The following is a 7,129-nucleotide window of genomic DNA, read 5'->3' on the forward strand; positions in this document are numbered from 1 at the left end:
TATATATATATATAATATATATATATATATATATATATATTTTTTTTTTTTTTTTTTTTTTTTTTGCTTTGTCGCTGTCTCCCGCGTTTGCGAGGTAGCGCAAGGAAACAGACGAAAGAAATGGCCCAACCCACCCCATACACATGTATATACATACGTCCACACACACGCAAATATACATACCTACACAGCTTTCCATGGTTTACCCCAGACGCTTCACATGCCTTGATTCAATCCACTGACAGCACGTCAACTCCGGTATACCACATCGCTCCAATTCACTCTATTCCTTGCCCTCCTTTCACCCTCCTGCATGTTCAGGCCCCGATCACACAAAATCTTTTTCACTCCATCTTTCCACCTCCAATTTGGTCTCCCTCTTCTCCTCGTTCCCTCCACCTCCGACACATATATCCTCTTGGTCAATCTTTCCTCACTCATTCTCTCCATGTGACCATACCATTTCAAAACACCCTCTTCTGCTCTCTCAACCACGCTCTTTTTATTTCCACACATCTCTCTTACCCTTACGTTACTTACTCGATCAAATCACCTCACACCACACATTGTCCTCAAACATCTCATTTCCAGCACATCCATCCTCCTGCGCACAACTCTATCCATAGTCCACGCCTCGCAACCATACAACATTGTTGGAACCACTATTCCTTCAAACATACCCATTTTTGCTTTCCGAGATAATGTTCTCGACTTCCAGACATTCTTCAAGGCTCCCAGAATTTTCGCCCCCTCCCCCACCCTATGATCCACTTCCGCTTCCATGGTTCCATCCGCTGCCAGATCCACTCCCAGATATCTAAAACACTTCACTTCCTCCAGTTTTTCTCCATTCAAACTCACCTCCCAATTGACTTGACCCTCAACCCTACTGTACCTAATAACCTTGCTCTTATTCACATTTACTCTTAACTTTCTTCTTTCACACACTTTACCAAACTCAGTCACCAGCTTCTGCAGTTTCTCACATGAATCAGCCACCAGCGCTGTATCATCAGCGAACAACAACTGACTCACTTCCCAAGCTCTCTCATCCACAACAGACTTCATACTTGCCCCTCTTTCCACAACTCTTGCATTCACCTCCCTAACAACCCCATCCATAAACAAATTAAACAACCATGGAGACATCACACACCCCTGCCGCAAACCTACATTCACTGAGAACCAATCACTTTCCTCTCTTCCTACACGTACACATGCCTTACATCCTCGAAACTTTTCACTGCTTCTAACAACTTGCCTCCCACACCATATATTCTTAATATCTTCCACAGAGCATCTCTATCAACTCTATCATATGCCTTCTCCAAATCCATAAATGCTAAATGCAAATCCATTTGCTTTTCTAAGTATTTCTCACATACATTTTTCAAAGCAAACACCTGATTCACACATCCTCTACCACTTCTGAAACCACACTGCTCTTCCCCAATCTGATGCTCTGTACATGCCTTCACCCTCTCAATCAATACCCTCCCATATAATTTGCCAGGAATACTCAACAAACTTATACCTCTGTAATTTGAGCACTCACTCTTATCCCCTTTGCCTTTGTACAACGGCACTATGCACGCATTCCGCCAATCCTCAGGCACCTCACCATGAGTCATACATACATTAAATAACCTTACCAACCAGTCAACAATACAGTCACCCCCTTTTTTAATAAATTCCACTGCAATACCATCCAAACCTGCTGCCTTGCCGGCTTTCATCTTCCGCAAAGCTTTTACTACCTCTTCTCTGTTTACCAAATCATTTTCCCTAACCCTCGCAATTTGCACACCACCTCGACCAAAACACCCTATATCTGCCACTCTATCATCAAACACATTCAACAAACCTTCAAAATACTCACTCCATCTCCTTCTCACATCACCACTACTTGTTATCACCTCCCCATCTGCGCCCTTCACTGAAGTTCCCATTTGCTCCCTTGTCTTACGCACTTTATTTACCTCCTTCCAGAACATCTTTTTATTCTCCCTAAAATTTAGTGATACTCTCTCACCCCAACTCTCCTTTGCCCTTTTTTTCACCTCTTGTACCTTTCTCTTGACCTCCTGTCTCTTTCTTTTATACGTCTCCCACTCAATTGCATTTTTTCCCTGCAAAAATCGTATATGTATATGTATGTATACGTTGAAATGTATATGCATGTATATGTATGGGTGTATGGGAGTTTATTTATATACATGTGTACGTGGGTGGGTTGGACCATTCCTCGTCTGTTTGCTTGCGCATTCTCACTGACGCGGGAGACTGCGATTAAGTATAATAAAGAAACAAAAAATAAAACATCCTTATATTCTCCCTGCAGTTTAATGATACTCTCTCACCCCAGCTCTAATTTGCCCTCATCTTTACCTCTTGCACATTTCTCTATACTTCTTGCCGCTTTCTTTTATAAATCTCAGTCATTTGCACTACTTCCCTGCAAAAATCGCCCAAACGCCCCTCTCTTCTCTTTCACTAACAACATTACTTATTCATCCTACATCTCACTACCCTTCATAATCTGCCCACCTCCCACTTTTCTGATGCCACATACATCTTTTGCACAAGCCATCACTGCTTCCCTAAATACATCCCATTCCTCCCCCACACTCCTCACGTCATTTACTCTCACCTTTTGCCATTCTGCACTCAATCTCTCCTGGTACTTCCTTACATAGGTCTCCTTTCCAGGCTCGCTTACTCTCACCACTCTCTTCTCCCCAACATTCTCTCTTTTCTGAAAACCTCTACAAATCTTCACCTTCGCCTCCACAAGATAGTGATCAGACAACCCCTCTCAGCACATTTACATTCAAAAGTCTCTCATTTACACATCTATCAATCAACACATAATCCAGTAACGCCCTTTAACCATCTCTCCTACTCACATATGTATACTTATATATATGTCTCTTTTTAAACCATGTATTCCCAATCACCAGTCCTTTTTCAGCACACAAATCCACAAGCTCTTCACTATTTCCATTTACAACATTGAGCACCCTTGCCACATTACTCACCTTCGCATCCAAATCACCCATCACTATAACCCAGTCTTGTGCATCAAAGCTGCTAACACACTTACCCAGTTGCTCCCAAAACACTTGCCTCTCATGATCTTTCCTCTCATGGTCAGGTGCATTGGCACCAATAATCACCCATCTCTTTCTATCCACTTTCAGTTTTACCCACATCATTCTAGAATTTACTTTCTTACACTCTATCACATACTTCCACAACTCCTGCTTCAGGAGAATTGCTACTCTTTCCTTTGTTCTTGTCCTCTCACCAACCCTTGAGTTTACTCCCAATACATTGCCAATCCACTCTTCCCTTTTACCCTTGAGCTTCGGTTCACTCAGGGCCAAAACATCCAGGCTCCTTTCCTCAAATATACTGCCTATCTCTCCTTTCTTCTCGTCTTGGTTAAATCCACACACATTTAGACACCCCAATCTGAGCCTTCGAGGAGGATGAACACTCCCCGCTTGACTCCTTCTGTATTTCCCCTCTTAGAAATTTTATATATATATATATATATATATATATATATATATATATATATATATATATATATATATATATATATATATATATATATATATATATATATGTATATTTTTTTTTTTTTGCTTTGTCGCTGTCTCCCGCGTTTGCGAGGTAGCGCAAGGAAACAGACGAAAGTAATGGCCCAACCCACGCCATACACATGTATATACATACGTCCACACACACGCAAATATACATACCTACACAGCTTTCCATGGTTTACCCCAGACGCTTCACATACCTTGATTCAATCCACTGACAGCACGTCAACTCCGGTATACCACATCGCTCCAATTCACTCTATTCCTTGCCCTCCTTTCACCCTCCTGCATGTTCAGGCCCCGATCACACAAAATCTTTTTCACTCCATCTTTCCACCTCCAATTTGGTCTCCCACTTCTCCTCGTTCCCTCCACCTCCGACACATATATCCTCTTGGTCAATCTTTACTCACTCATTCTCTCCATGTGACCAAACCATTTCAAAACACCCTCTTCTGCTCTCTCAACCACGCTCTTTTTATTTCCACACATCTCTCTTACCCTTACGTTACTTACTCGATCAAATCACCTCACACCACACATTGTCCTCAAACATCTCATTTCCAGCACATCCATCCTCCTGCGCACAACTCTATCCATAGTCCACGCCTCGCAACCATACAACATTGTTGGAACCACTATTCCTTCAAACATACCCATTTTTGCTTTCCGAGATAATGTTCTCGACTTCCACACATTCTTCAAGGCCCCCAGAATTTTCGCCCCCTCCCCCACCCTATGATCCACTTCCGCTTCCATGGTTCCATCCGCTGCCAGATCCACTCCCAGATATCTAAAACACTTCACTTCCTCCAGTTTTTCTCCATTCAAACTCACCTCCCAATTGACTTGACCCTCAACCCTACTGTACCTAATAACCTTGCTCTTATTCACATTTACTCTTAACTTTCTTCTTTCACACACTTTACCAAACTCAGTCACCAGCTTCTGCAGTTTCTCACATGAATCAGCCACCAGCGCTGTATCATCAGCGAACAACAACTGACTCACTTCCCAAGCTCTCTCATCCCCAACAGACTTCATACTTGCCCGTCTTTCCAAAACTCTTGAATTCACCTCCCTAACAACCCCATCCATAAACAAATTAAACAACCATGGAGACATCACACACCCCTGCCGCAAACCTACATTCACTGAGAACCAATCACTTTCCTCTCTTCCTACACGTACACATGCCTTACATCCTCGAAACTTTTCACTGCTTCTAACAACTTGCCTCTCACACCATATATTATTAATATCTTCCACAGAGCATCTCTATCAACTCTATCATATGCCTTCTCCAAATCCATAAATGCTACATACAAATCCATTTGCTTTTCTAAGTATTTCTCACATACATTTTTCAAAGCAAACACCTGAATCACACATCCTCTACCACTTCTGAAACCACACTGCTCTTCCCCAGTCTGATGCTCTGTACATGCCTTCACCCTCTCAATCAATACCCTCCCATATAATTTGCCAGGAATACTCAACAAACTTATACCTCTGTAATTTGAGCACTCACTCTTATCCCCTTTGCCTTTGTACAACGGCACTATGCACGCATTCCGCCAATCCTCAGGCACCTCACCATGAGTCATACATACATTAAATAACCTTACCAACCAGTCAACAATACAGTCACCCCCTTTTTTAATAAATTCCACTGCAATACCATCCAAACCTGCTGCCTTGCCGGCTTTCATCTTCCGCAAAGCTTTTACTACCTCTTCTCTGTTTACCAAATCATTTTCCCTAACCCTCGCACTTTGCACACCACTCGACCAAAACACCCATATCTGCCACTCTATCATCAAACACATTCAACAAACCTTCAAAATACTCACTCCATCTCCTTCTCACATCACCATACTTGTTATCACCTCCCCATTTGCGCCCTTCACTGAAGTTCCCAATTTGCTCCCTTGTCTTAAGCACTTTATTTACCTCCTTCCAGAACATCTTTTTATTCTCCCTAAGATTTAATGATACTCCCTCACCCCAACTCTCCTTTGCCCTTTTTTTCACCTCTTGTACCTTTCTCTTGACCTCCTGTCTCTTTCTTTTATACGTCTCCCACTCAATTGCATTTTTTCCCTGCAAAAATCGTCCAAATGCCTTTCTCTTCTCTTTCACTAATACGCGTGATCAGATATTCCCATGAGTCCACGGGGAAAATGAAACACGATAAGTTCCCAAGTGGCACTTTCGTGTATAAGCACATCATCATGGAGACAAAGAGAAATATAAGTCAGATCGATATACACGAAGAGACGAAGCTAGAACGCCAATTTGGTAAACATGTGAATTTGTCCAAAACATATTTTTTGAAATGGTTTGGTCACATGAGAGAATGAGTGAGGAAATTAATGACCAGGAGGATATTGTGTCAGAAGTGTAGGGAACGAGGAGAAGTGGGAGATCCAAATTGGAGGTGGAAAGATGGAATGAAAAAGATTTTAAGTGATCGGGGCCTGAACTTGCAGGTGGGTGAAAGGCTTGTCAGGATAGAATGAAATGGACGATGTGGTATAACCGGGGTCAACGTGCTATTAAAGGAATGAAACCAGGCATGAGAAGCGTCCTGGGGTAAAACCATGAAAAGTTCTGTGGGGCTGAGATGTGGAAAGGGAGGCTGTGGTTTTTGGTGCATTAATACAGACAGCTAGAACTGAGTGTGAACGAATGTGGCCTTTGTTTTGTCTTTTTTCCTAGCGAACCCTCGCACTACATGATGGGGGAGGGGTGTTATTTCCATGTGTGGCGGGTTGGCAATGGAATTGAATAAAGGCAGACAGTATGAATTATATATATTAATATATATATAATAATAATATAATATTATATATAATATATATATATTATAAATATAATATATATATATATATTACAATATATATATTTTTTTTTTTTTTTTTTTTTTCTTACTATTCGCCATTTTCCCGCGTTAGCAAGGTAGCGATACAGACATAAGGACTGAGCCTTTGAGGAATATCCTCACATGGTCCCCCCTTCTCTGTTCCTCTTTCGGAAAATTAAAAACGAGAGGAAGGATTTCCAGCCCTCCGCCCCGCTCCTTCCCCTTTAGTCGCCTTCCTAACGACACGCAGGAATACCTGAAAGTATTCTTTCTCCCCACCCCAGGTATATATATATATATATATATATAAAAATATATATATATATAAATAATATATAACCTACCCTGAGCCAGATACCTGTTTGATGGACCAACGCCTTCGCGCTTGACCCTGTGCGACCTGTGAATGCGGTAAGGTGAGGAACGCCGACCTATACACTACGGGAGTACATAGTTTTATAGAATTTTGTAATGATCATAATGTTTTTTTTATGCAGGACATGATAAAGTTGACTTTTCTTCTGAACTTTCATGTATTATTGATTTCCACAGTGATAGAAATTACCATCCTACTGTTATCTCAAATGATGACGTACTTAATAGTCTGCAATGTAAAACTGCCAAGCCAATTAGAATTAACCCACCTGCATACCAC

The sequence above is a fragment of the Panulirus ornatus genome, chromosome 16 (assembly GCF_036320965.1).
Source record: "Panulirus ornatus isolate Po-2019 chromosome 16, ASM3632096v1, whole genome shotgun sequence".
Taxonomy (NCBI): domain Eukaryota; kingdom Metazoa; phylum Arthropoda; class Malacostraca; order Decapoda; family Palinuridae; genus Panulirus; species Panulirus ornatus.